This window comes from Schistocerca nitens, chromosome 7, assembly GCF_023898315.1.
Source record: "Schistocerca nitens isolate TAMUIC-IGC-003100 chromosome 7, iqSchNite1.1, whole genome shotgun sequence".
In the NCBI taxonomy this organism is placed as follows: Eukaryota; Metazoa; Arthropoda; class Insecta; order Orthoptera; family Acrididae; genus Schistocerca; species Schistocerca nitens.
Genome location: NC_064620.1, coordinates 410958236 through 410972359, shown reverse-complemented (window position 1 = coordinate 410972359; position 14124 = coordinate 410958236). Strand labels below are relative to the sequence as shown.

At 42.7% G+C, this 14124-nt stretch overlaps 1 pseudogene; it reads right to left on the bottom strand.

Moving 5' to 3' along the window:
- Nucleotides 1-13419: 13419 nt before the first annotated feature.
- Nucleotides 13420-13537, bottom strand: LOC126195859 (5S ribosomal RNA; annotated as a pseudogene).
- Between the last annotated feature and the right edge of the window lie 587 nt (nt 13538-14124).

Sequence of the window (14124 nt, the reverse complement as noted above, 5' to 3'; positions counted from 1 at the left end):
GAATAATCTTTGACGTTCGAAAATAAACTGATTCAGTGTTGGCAACGATTGTTACCGACAATTTTTAGATACAACTGTCTTGCTGCGGTACTTTCCCAGCAAAGTCTATAAAGTACTCAGCGAAATTATTTCTTCTACTGTTAGATGAAGCCGGCCGAAGTGGCCGCGCGGTTCTGACGCTGCAGTCTGGAACCGCGAGACCGCTACGGTCGCAGGTTCGAATCCTGCCTCGGGCATGGATGTGTGTGATGTCCTTAGGTTAGTTAGGTTTAACTAGTTCTAAGTTCTAGGGGACTAATGACCTCAGCAGTTGAGTCCCATAGTGCTCAGAGCCATTTGAACCATTTTGTTAGATGAACTTCCTCCTTTGGTTGATGGGCTTTCATTGTCAAGATCACAAAGCATGCTTTTCAATTCCCCTGACATTTTTAAGCCACCTTTCTTATGCTAATTTCGGTATGCATTCTTTGTGCAAGACTTCCCACACAGATTTACAAACTTTCTTTACTAGTATTTTACACAGTATTGCGTGGCCAATTCTCGTTTGATAAGACAGATTAACATGCAGCCACTTCCCAGACATCCTGAAAAGACGAACAGTTGATGCTACGGTTTTTGTTTTAGGGTTAATTCATTAAATTACTATACAGGGTGTAAATGGTACAAGGCGCCAAAATTATACAGATGGTACATCTCGGTATGCTTGACAAAAAAGTTTAATGACATTTTCTTGTATCATGTACTTTATTTTTGTATTATTAAAACCTAATGTTCGTAGGATAGACAGTATACGCATTTCTGTTTACGTAGTCAACCGACAGTACACGGCGTACCGAGCTTATTACCGACAATGACGGGGCGGCCAGAGAAAGGCAACGAGCCAACCACAGGATTGAAATCATTAGACGTGTACAACGACGTGGTGTGATAATCAGGTGGTACCGAAAAAAGAAATGTAAACGGTTTTTTTGAGTTGCCAAGAATGCGTAATTCGCTTTACGTGAATTGAATACAACCAGTCTGTTTCTCAACAAGGCGATAACGATGGTCGTAGTAGAAATGACAAGCTAATTTCAAACACAATGTATTTTCATTAGGCCGGCCGTGGTGGCCGAGCTGTTCTAGGCGCTACAGTCTGGAACAACGCGACCGCTACGGTCGCAGGTTCGAATCCTGCCTCGGCATGGATGTGTGTGATGTCCTTAGGTTAGTTAGGTTTAAGTAGTTCTAAGTGCTAGGGGACTGATGATCTCAGAATTTTAGTCCCATAGTGCTCAGAGCCATTTCCATTAGTACAAATTCAATCAATCATCAACTAGATAGTTGTGCATTAATTATAGTCAACTTTTTCACCTTTTTTCGACAATGCCATAACGAATACTAAATTCACATTACTTTCCTTCTGTACAACATCGTAACGAAAAGAAAACCCATTACTTCGTTTCCTCTTACACCAATACTACAATAAATGTTCGAAATGACCACCATTCGCTTCTACACATGCTTCATTACGGCGAAACCAGTTTCGTCGCACTCGTTCACACACATGCACATTGGCCTTCTTGGTATTGGTAGCATCTAAAATCTCCGTCAATTCGTCCACATTATTTACTGGCTCAGCATAAACAATTTCCTTCATATGGCCCCAAAAGTAAAAATCCAGTGGATTTAAATCAGGGCTGCGTGCTGGCCATCGACGTGGACCCGAACGCCCGATCCATCGTCCTGGAAATCGACTATCCAAAAATCTGCGTACTCTGTGACCAATGTGGCGTGGAGCACCATCGTGGAGGAACCACATGTTATGACGTATGCCTAACGGAATGTCCCCTAACAACGTTGGTAACAATGTTTCCTCTAGAAACGTTCCGTAATAGTTACCAGTCAAACGTGCAGGTAAAACAAAGGGCCCAATAATGTAATTATCGATCATACCCACCCACACATTTACGGAAAGTCGTCGCTGAAAATATGTTGCCACTACGTGGCGAGGTTTGTGTGCACTCCACGTGTGCATGTTATGGAAATTAGTTATTCCGTAGCGAGTGAAACACGCTTCATCTGTGACGAGTATTTTGTTGACAAAATCATGCTGCGCAGTGTGTAAGAAAAACCACTCTGAGAATTCACGTCGTGGAGGGAAACCTTGGTCTTCCAATGCTTGTACGCGTAGAATATGGTAAGCCCGCAGACGCTCCTCTTGCTAAGTGCGATGAACGAGTGTGCGATATAACCACGTGGCGGGCGATGCTTCTAGTACTCTGACAAGGGAACCTCCCCATCGCACCCCAATCAGATTTAGTTATAAATTGACACAGTGGATAGGCCTTGAAAAACTGAACATGGATCAATCGAGAAAACAGGAAGAAGTTGTGTGGAACTATGAAAAAATAAGCAAAATATACAAACTGAGTAGTCCATGTGGAAGATAGGCAACATAATGGACGATGATAGCTGATCAGCACCGTGGTCTCGTGGTTAGAGTGAGCAACTGTGGTAATAAGTTTAGTGTCTGTGTTTTGCGACCGCACCGCAAAACCGTGCGATTAGTAGACGAAAGGACGTGCCTCTCCAATAGGAACCGAAAACATTTGATCGCAAGGTCATACGTCAACTGATTCCTCCACAGGAAAACGCGTCTGATATATTCTTTACGACACTGGTGACGGCATGTGCGTCACATGACAGGAATATGTTGTCGACCCACCTAACTTGCACACTTGGCGAATGGGTAAAAAGATTCTTCTAACTTACTCGATTTAGATTTTCTTGTGGATGTGATAATCACTTCCAAAAAAGTGATGAAAACATAAGAGTTTGTCACATAAACTGCATCACATGAATGCAACAGTTTCACAGTCGCACAGTTTTCCCTGTGCTCTGTCAAAACATATGTTTTTTTTTACGTTTTCAAATGTTTCCGTGCGTAGACCGTCAAATCCTGTATATGTCCAAGCAAATCTGAACATATCCTGGAAATTTGGAGAGCGAAGTTGATTATGTGTGAGTGCCTGAACTTTGATAATTATCTGAAAATAAAAAATCAAACTTTTCACTCGAGAGAAGATTTGAACCCAGGACCTGTCGTTCCTCAGCTGCTCACGCTAACCACGGGACCACGGCGCTCGCAAGCTAACACGCTCCTTAATGTTGCCTAGCTTGCGCATCGACTACTCAGTTTGTATATTTCGCTTATTTTTTTCATAGTTCCACACAACTTCTTCCTGTTTTCTCGATTGACCTGTGTACAGTTTTTCAAGGCCTATCCCTGTGCCAACTTATAACTAAATCTGAGGGGGGTGCGATGGGGAGGTTCCCTTGTGAGAAGGATCCTCCTGGATGCGGTCCAGAATTCTTTCCTCAGTTTCCAATGTACGATCGGCGCGTTGTGGGCCTCTGCCTTCTGCGCGGGGCAGTAAAGAGCCAGTATCTCTCAATCTAAGGAAATTAAATACGTACTCGTCAGTTGTATTCTGTCATGATGTAACAAAAACGGAAAGCATATCAGAACAGAAGATACGTTTCGCATACGGACGAAAATTTACAAAGGTGCAGATAACTACTATACTTTATTAAGATGTAAATGCATAATAATCGCACACAAGTAGAGAATTACAATGACACAAACCTTTGGTGCACAGCAGCAAATCTCTTTCATGCAGGAAGTCGTCGCTGTGGGGAGCGTTCTCGATACATTCGCACAGCTGCCCTCGCAACACCTTTTGCCTCGCCATAAATTAAATGCATATCGCATAGTTCAGCTATAGTAAATCTCCTTTCCATCCTAACAGTTAACAGAGTTGCAATAACATCTGCACAGGTTACTCGCCTACTGTCGTCGATCGGTATATTACAATGACGCAGCCACTCAGCCCGCAGTTGCCTATGCATTTACGATTTACGCTCGCGATGTCAATACGCGCAGCGGGCAATAACAGGAACCGATTGCTTACGTACGTGCATGACCAAGTATCTACTTTTCCAAAACCATTATCCTGAGACGAACTGTTTTTTCCTGGGACAACCGTAGGAAATACGCAAACATGTTACTAGACTTTTTTGTCAAGCATTGCGAGATGTGCCATCTGTATAATTTTGGCGCCTTATACCGTTTACACCCTGTATATTCATTTGAAAATAAATAATTTACTTTCATCTACTCTTAAACCCATTAACAGTGTCACGAACGCTCCTTTCAGCAGCCGCAAACTAAGTAGTGAGTGACTCCAAACTCTGCTGCTGCATTTCTTAATGGTTCATAAATAAAATAGGCAAATACTGCCTACTTTCCTCTGCCTATGTGCAAACTGCTGCACGATTATCGCTGCCATGCCGCCATGTGTGCACGAAAACGTTTTCTCATGCCGCTATCAAACTGTGAGAACGCGCTGACAAGGGAACGATACAATCCAACATGCGAAACCTGTCCGAAATTTTTTATACAGGAAGAATACACTGAAAGCAACACGATGTCAATACCAAACACGCCCCAATAATTTTTTAAAAAACGTTGGAAAAGTCCAAGTTCGTAGCTCACCAGTCTCCTGGACAAATGAACACTCCTACTGCAGCTGCAGCAGACAGCGCACGCACAACACGACAGGTGCCTTAACTTTAGACGCCGGCAGTGGTGACAGATCAGAGGAGGCTTTCACTTTTGTGTACAGTCAGTCAGGTAACTTCTACCACGTCTTACCATTTTTTGAAAGTACTGGGCACAAAATAAATTACCTATTGCAACAGACATTTAACATTTTACATCTATAGTTACTGAGCGCTTGGAAAAGTGAAAATGTATACTAACTATGCACTATTAGAGTAAAATTACAGTTTTAATACTGGTATCAAGTTACACAGTCATTCAGGATAACTTTAGACCAGTCTTAAAAAACAAGTAATTTTTCTTATATACAGGGTGGTCCATTGATAGTGACCGGGCCAAATATCTCACGAAATAAGCATCAAACGAAAAAACTACAAAGAACGAAACACGTCTAGCTTGAAGGGGGAAACCAGATGGCGCTATGGTTGGCCCACTAGATGGTGCTGCCATAGGTCAAACTGATATCAACTGCGTATTTAAAAATAGGAACCCCCATTTTTTATTACATATTCGTGTAGTACGTAATGAAATATGAATTTTAGTTGGACCACTTTTTTGGCTTTGTGACAGATGGCGCTGTAATAGTCACAATAGTACGTGGTATCACGTAACATTCCGCCAGTGCGGACGGCATTTGCTTCGTGATACATTACCCGTGTTAAAATGGACCGTTTACCAATTGCTGAAAAGGTCGATATCGTCTTGATGTGTGACTATTGTGATCAAAATGCCCAACGGTCGTGTACTATGTATGCTGTTCGGTATCCTGGACATCATCCAAGTGTCCGGACCGTTCGCCGGATATTACGTTATTTAAGGAAACAGGAAGTGTTCAACCACATGTGAAACGTCAACCACGACCTGCAACAAATGATGATGCCCAAGTAGATGTTTTAGCTGCTGTCGCGGCTAATCCGCACATCAGTAGCAGACAAATTGCGCGAGAATCGGGATTCTCAAAAGCGTCGGTGTTGAGAATGCTACATCAACTTCGATTGAACCCGTACCATATTTCTATGCACCAGGAATTGCATGGCGACGACTTTGAACGTCGTGTACAGTTCTGCTACTGGACACGAGAGAAATTACGGGATGATGACAGATTTTTTGCACGCGTTCTATTTAGCGACGAAGCGTCATTGACGAACAGCGGTAACGTAAACCGGCATAATATGCACCATTGGGCAACGGAAAATCCACGATGGCTGCGACAAGTGGAACATCAGCGACCTTGGCGGGTTAATGTTTGGTGCGGCATTATGGGAGGAAGGATAATTGGCCCCCATTTTATCGATGGCAATCTAAATGGTGCAATGTATGTTGATTTCCTACGTAATTTTCTACCGATGTCACTACAAGATGTTTCACTGCATGACAGAATGGTAATGTACTTGTAACATGATGGATGTCCGGCACATAGCTCGCGTGCGGTTGAAGCGGTATTGAATAGCATATTTCATGACAGGTGGAGTGGTCATCGAAGTACCATACCATGGCCCGCACATTCACCGTATCTGACGTCACAGGATTTCTTTCTGTGAGGAAAGTTGAAGGATATTTGCTATCGTGATCCACTGACAACGCCTGACGACATGCGTCAGTGCATTGTCAATGCATGTGCGAACATTACAGAAGGCGAACTACTCGCTGTTGAGAGGAATGTCGTTACACGTATTGCCAAATGCATTGACGTTGACGGACATAATTTTGAGCATTTATTTCATTAATATGCTATTTACAGTAATCACGCTGTAACAGATTGCGTTCTCAGAAATGATAAGTTCACAAAGGTACATGTATGACATTGGAACACCCGAAATAAAATGTTCAAACGTACCTACATTCTGTATTTTAATTTGAAAAACGTACCTGTCACCAACTGTTCGTCTAAAATTGTGAGTCATATGTTTGTGAGTATCACAGCGCCATCTATCACACATTATGGGAGGAAGGATAATTGGCCCCCATTTTATCGATGGCAATCTAAATGGTGCAATGTATGTTGATTTCCTACGTAATTTTCTACCGATGTCACTACAAGATGTTTCACTGCATGACAGAATGGCAATGTACTTCCAACATGATGGATGTCCGGCACATAGCTCGCGTGCGGTTGAAGCGGTATTGAATAGCATATTTCATGACAGGTGGAGTGGTCATCGAAGTACCATACCATGGCCCGCACATTCACCGTATCTGACGTCACAGGATTTCTTTCTGTGAGGAAAGTTGAAGGATATTTGCTATCGTGATCCACTGACAACGCCTGACGACATGCGTCAGTGCATTGTCAATGCATGTGCGAACATTACAGAAGGCGAACTACTCGCTGTTGAGAGGAATGTCGTTACACGTATTGCCAAATGCATTGACGTTGACGGACATAATTTTGAGCATTTATTTCATTAATGTGCTATTTACAGTAATCACGCTGTAACAGATTGCGTTCTCAGAAATGATAAGTTCACAAAGGTACATGTATGACATTGGAACACCCGAAATAAAATGTTCAAACGTACCTACGTTCTGTATTTTAATTTGAAAAACGTACCTGTCACCAACTGTTCGTCTAAAATTGTGAGTCATATGTTTGTGAGTATCACAGCGCCATCTATCACAAAGCGAAAAAAGTGGTCCAACTAAAACATTCATAGTTCTTTATGTACTACACGAATATGTAATAAAAAATAGGGGTTCCTACTTAAAAAAACGCAGTTGATATCCTTTTGACCTATGGCAGCGCCATCTAGAGGGCCAACCATAGCGCCATCTGGTTTCCCCCTTCCAGTTAGACATGGTTCGTTCTTTGCAGTTTTTGTGTTTGACGCTTATTTCGTGAGATATTTGGCCCGGTAATGATGAATGGACCACCCTGTATAATGCTATAGCTAAATTTAGATCAGGCCAGAAGGAAGGAAGTAAATACAAACAGGACTGCAAGTTTTCAGTGAAATATGAAGATATTTATATCACCTGGCGTTGTTCAACAAATCACTGTCGCCAGAAGCTTTCGTCACAGTCAACGCAATTAAACGATAATCACAAGCCTAAGAGCTTGCAGGAAGTTTTAAAGACAACTGAAGTATGAAACAGAAATCACAGAGGCAATAAAACTGAACTACCTGTACAAAATAGTGCAAGTAGGTGGAACAGCAGCTGTCTGAAAGAAAAAAAGGTAAGTGGTACAAAGATACCCTGACTGGTAAAAAATTAATCTAATTAACTGTATTAGAAGAAGTAGCAGTAGTAGCAACAATTATTTTGACAAGAAACCTTTGTGCACACTTGTCGGCGAACGTGAAAGGCGTTAGCTTGTGGTACTGCTTCTAAACTACCGGCACTAGAGAGCAAGTCATACAGTGAAAGCTTAACGTTAATCCACCTGCAGCTCGTAATTAAAGACACTGAGGTGGAGCCACCATAAAATATTTAATAAAATACGCTTCTCAATAACGTATTACAGTATTTAAATTATCAGAACGCATTTCACATATTTCCCACTCGGATTTAAAAAAAGCGGGTCAAAGATTTTGAATCTCTTGATATGTAAAGTAATGCGATGTTTTTCGAACAGGTAGTAGCTAGTCTTAAGGCTGCGTGTTTTTATGCCGCTTAGCTCTATATAGCAGGAGTTTGAGGGCGTGGTTTTCTCGGAGTACAACTCCTATGGGTACCCCAAAACACCTGGTGTTTAAGCCTAAGGATGTCCTACCACCAGCACACAACTTTCACCTTGCACTGTTTCATCAGAAGGGAATGAACACAGCTGCTGAAACTTCGCTATTGAACACTTGTCTCTGTATATCTCTATTATGCTATGATGCGTCTTTAATCTGTGTTTTATGAATGATGAGAGGAAACAGCGCGAAATATACCCCTTGTGCGAAATACGTCCCATTGCTTTAGTTTTCTTACTTGTTGACTGAAGATAATGTGCGTATTAGTTTCTTTTTGTGAATTTAGTGAGTTTCTTGTGAATAACAGCAGTGTACTACAAGTTCGAAAACAACACATATGAATTTAGTGTGCAATTTATCAGGTAAAATTTTGGAATATGCAGTTGGGATGAAAGTGAAGAAACTTCGTGTGCCCAGATTTGATGTGAACATGAATCAAGAACAACAAGAGTGTAAATCCAGGTAAGGATATACACGCATTTTTAACAGAGCAATGGACAATGCAGCTGAGTGTTGTGTGCTGCGTATCACTTAAAATGCATATTTTTTGTAGTACACAAGTGTAAATACAGTCCGTACATTCCCATTCAGGTTGCTCGTGTCAGCCAGTCACAACACAATATCTGTGACGTCATGGAAACAACACTGTTTCGTCACGTGAAATCATAAATACTGTGGCTTGAGAGCACAAAGCATTAAACTTCTGAAGTTTGCATATACGAAGGTGGTTTGAAAAGTTCTCGTAACGGAGTAGAAAAGAAAGTACTTGCATAACTGAAACTTTTTTTTATTTTGCAATGTAGTCTCCTTGTAGATTAATGCACTTGGTCCAATGACATTCCAGTGCCTTGATCCCATCTCGAAAATGAGTTATCAACTCCGGCTATTAGTTCTTCGTTTGAAGTGAATCTTCGTCCACCAAAATAAGTTTTCAGTTTTGGGAAGAGATGGAGTCTGACAGAACAATATCGGGTGAATATGGTGGGTGTAGCAACAATTCATACTTTAGTTCATGTAATTTTGACATGGCGATAGCACATGGGAGAGGGTGCACATTGATCCAGCATCAGAGTCATGGCACCCATCTTGCAAAATAATTTTTTCATTTCTAATTCTTCAGTTAAAGTATGATATACCCTTTCAGATGAGCAATTTCACGCATTTTCTATTGGCGATCCTCCATTTTGTGCACTTTTGCAATGATTTCTGAAGTAGTGACACATCTTGGCCGACCACTGTGCGGATCATCATCTAAGATCTCCTGACCAAATTTAAATTCATTTGTCCACTTGGCAACAGTTGAATATGAAGGATCAGAGTTCCCCAGTGTATTCTCGGAATCGGCATGAAGGTCCTCTGCTTTCATACCTTTCTTTACGAAGCACTTAATCACTGCTCGAATCTCGATATTTTCCATCTTCGCAAATCACTACGTGGAAGCAAAAACAAAGCAACGTCACCATCACAGCTCTCCTCCAAGAGCACTGTCGTGGCATGTGTTTACAGGCAACAGTCCAATGTCGTGAAGAACTCGTTGCGCTAACGCTGACCTCTCATGGTGATTCCGAGAACTTTTCAACCCACCTCGTAAAATACCAGAAACTATAAGCATGCAATGAAGCTAACATACACTGCATTAAATATGTCTCTAAAAGGCGTCTTTTAATAAGATTTGTTGTGGTAAACTGGAGGAAATGTGACGTTGTGGGACAAATAAGCTACCTGAAGATTTTGCCTAGTAATTACACTACTGGCCCTTTAAATTTCTACACCACGAAGATGACGTGCTACAGACGCGAAATTTAACCAACAGGAAGAAGATGCTGTGAAATTCAAATGATTAGCTTTTCAGGGCATTCACACAAGGTTGGCGCCGGTGGCGGTACCTAGAACGTGCTGACATGACGAAAGTTTCCAACCGATATCTCACACACAAACAGCAGTTGACCGTCGTTGCCTGGTGCAACGTTGTTGTGATGCCTCGTGTAAGGAGGAGAAATGCGTACCATCACGTTTCCGACTTTGATAAAGGTCGGATTGTAGCCTATCGCAATTGCGGTTTATCGTATCGTGACATTGCTGCTCGCGTTGGTCGAGATCCAATGACTGTTAGCAGAATATGTAATCGATGGGTTCGGGAGGGTAATACGGAACGCCGTGCTGGATCCCAACAGCCTCGTATCACTAGCAGTCGACATGAAAGGCATCTTATCCGCACGGCTGTAACGGATCGTGCAGCCACGTCTCGATCTCTGAGTCAACAGATGGGAACGTTTGCAAGACAAAAACCATCTGCACGAACAGTTCGACGACGTTTGCAGCAGCATGGACGATCAGCTCGGAGACCATGACTGCGGTTACCCTTGACGCTGCATCACAGACAGGAGTGCCTGCGATGGTGTACTCAACGACTAATCGGGGTGCACGAATGGCAAAACGTCATTTTTTCAGATGAACACAGGTTCTGTTTACAGCACCACGATGATCGCATCCGTGTTTGGCGACATCGCGGTGAACGCACATTGGGAGCGTGTATTCGTCATCGCCATACTGGCGTATCACTCGGGGTGATGGTATGGGGTGCCATTGGTTACACGTCTCGGTCACCTCTTGTTCGCATTGATGGCACTTTGAACAGTGGACGTTACATTTCAGATGTGTTGCGACCCGTAGCTCTACCCTTCATTCGATCCCTGCTAAACCCTACATTTCAACAGGATAATGCACGACCGCATGTTGCAGGTCCTGTACGGGCCTTTCTGGATACAGAAAATGTTCGACTGCTGCCCTGGGCAGCTCATTCTCCAGATTTCTTACCAATTGAAAACGTCTGGTAAATGGTGGCCGAGCTACTGGCTCGTCACAATACGCCAGACACTACTCTTGATGAATTGTGGTATCGTGTTAAAGCTGCAGGGGCAGCTGTACCTGTACACGCCATCCAAGCTCTGTTTGACTCAATGTCCAGGCATATCAAGGCCGTTATTACGGTCAGAGGTGGTTGTTCTGGGTACTGATTTCTCAGGATCTATGCACCCAAATTGCGTGAAAATGTAATCACATGTCAGTTCTAGTATAATATATTTGCAATGAATACCCGTTTATTTTCTGCATTTCTTCTTGGTGTAGCAATTTTAATGGCCAGCAGTGTAGTATTTGATGTAATTTAATAGTTGATTATGAAACCGAAAGAAGATACAGCATGTAAACGTTCCGCTAGAGCGTCATATGCCCCCCCTCCCCAAATTCTGAAATTTTGGTGCTGGTGAGAGGCTGATCTGTAGCATACCCTGAGGACTAGGTTACTTCCATCGATAAACGTCGCAGCCTTCCCCAGTACGGAAACCACGAGCCGCGCTTGCGCTAACTTAAGGCAGACAGAGGCACATAGGATATAGTGATGAGGTCACACACAAGCCAGGCCGCCTGTGAGTAACTGTTGTATCACTCCTACAAATAGGAGAGGGTTTGCAGCTGCGTTAGCCGTATTGCCACGTGCCTCCTACGTGCCATGGGAGCCCAGCTGCTTTGGTGCCACCTCTGTAGGTTTCTCTTGTGTTAGTTGTCTCTTTTTCAGTGAATATGGATAAAGTCCAACCTTGTATATATACTGTCATAATGCTTTCGAGTGACAACATTACTACTTCCTTGCAAGAGTTTTCGTTTTCAGGGAAATGTGAAACTGATGGCATGGGTGTTGAACACCAGCACAACACATTCTTCAGAAAGATAAGTTTAAAACATGTGGACACCAAACTCCATGGTATAAGCAGCAAAAGTGGTTATGTGCTGGACCTACAAAAGGAAAATTATTCTGCTGGCCATGTTTGCTCTTAAGCACAAGAAAAACTGTGTGGTCTGCTGAGGCTTTTGACGAACTGTAGAATCTGTCTAGAGGTTTAGCACGATATTCTAAAGATCATTTAACAGTTTTATTTAATTTCAAGAACTATCCACACACATGTTTATAATGCAATTGGATGGATAAAAAATCTACTCACCAAGTGGCAGCATAACACACACATGAAATAACTTCATAATTAAGCAGCTTTCGGAGTCAGTGGCTTTTTCTTGAGGCAAAAAGGCTGAAGGGAAAGAAAGAGGGGTTAAGGAAAAGACGTGGAGAGGTCTCGCAAAAGGGCCTGATTTCGGAAAAGTCACCCACAACTGCGGATCAGGAGAGACTTACCGGATGGGATGAGAAGGAAAGACTGATCGTTGGGGACTACAACGGACGAGATTTGAAAAGGACATGTGATGTCAAGTCTCGACCGGTGCGGTAACCAACAATCAGTCTCTCCATCTCATCCCATCCGGTAACTATCCCCTGACCCGCAGTTCTGGGTAACTTTCCCGAAATCTACCCCTTTTGCTAAACCTCTCCAATCCCTCTCCTTCACCCCTCTTCCTACCACTTCAACCTTTCTGCCTTAGAAGGAGCCAGTGGCTCCGAAAGCTTACCTGATTATAACGTTCTTTTATGTGTTCTGCTGCCGCTTGGTGAGTAGATTTTTTATCTATCCGCTTACTTTATATTGTCAAAAATTGACTGTTTTCGTTGTTACAAACATGTGTTTAGTATTTCAGAGCTACTTGATGAGCATCACAAACAGATGGAAATCAGATGCAGCAGTGAAGTGAAAGGCAACAGAGATCCTGAAATTCTCACTGATGTCACAAGTTTTTTGTATAAGCAGGAGTAGCTTTTTAGAGGTCACGAGGAGACAGAAGATTTCCTGAATGATTGAAATTTCAAAACCATTTTTATACTTGTGCTAAACAGAAACGAAGATTTGAAAGCACATTGGAAGGAAATGGGCTATTTCCGAGGATTTTAAAAAACCATGCAGAACGAACTGATTGAATGCATAAATGAGTCGATTTGTAATCCATCTTTGGATAGAACCCGATTTTATGTCTGCACTGTGGACAAAGCAACAAACGTTTTGGCACTCCGTCGTCAGGCCAGGAGTGGCCATCCGACCGCCGTGTCATCCTCATCGAGGATGCGGATAGGAGGGGCGTGGGGTCAGCACACAGCTCTCCCGGTCGTTATGATGGTATTCTTGACCGAAGCCGCTACTATTCGGTCGAGTAGCTCCTCAGTTGGCATCACTAGGCTGAGTCCTCCCCGAAAAATGGCAACAGCACATGGCGGCCTGGATGGTCACCCATCCAAGTGCTGACCACGCCCGACAGCACTTAACTTCGGTGATCTCACGGGAACCGGTGTAGCCACTGCGGCAAGGCCGTTGCCAACAAATGTTCTGGACAAGTCACAATGCTCTAATGCTGTGAGGCTGCTGGACTGCAAAGGTGACACTTTTAAGAACATTTCCTTCGTTTTCATGTTATTAGCTAAGCTGCTTTGTTCACTGTGCTGAGTAGCGTGCTTCAGAATTATGATGCGAAGAACAAACCTATGATGGTGCTTTCGCTCTTGCAACAGAATTTAATGGCCTGTTTTTTAAGGTCTGTGAAATTGTTCCTCCCCAAACTCTTTTTACTCACTCTTTAGCACATCGTTTAAATTTAGTTTGGCAGCAGCGCTCTTCTTATATAAATCCAAGGATTTTTTTCTCCATGCTTCAGAGTATTTATGCTTTCTTCCACCAGCCTTCCAAACACAAAGCAATTCTCAACTGTACTTTGGACAGTGGAAGAAGATGGAACTGTAACCACAGAATAATATGTGCCATTCACGAAAATGCTCAGCGTTTCCCTGTAGACGGTAGACGGTGTGGATTAATTATTACCAGGTTATGGTGCTTACTTCATTATTACCAACTTACGATGTGCCCTTCAGTAGCACGCAGTTGAGTGTAGAATTGGAGAATATATTGT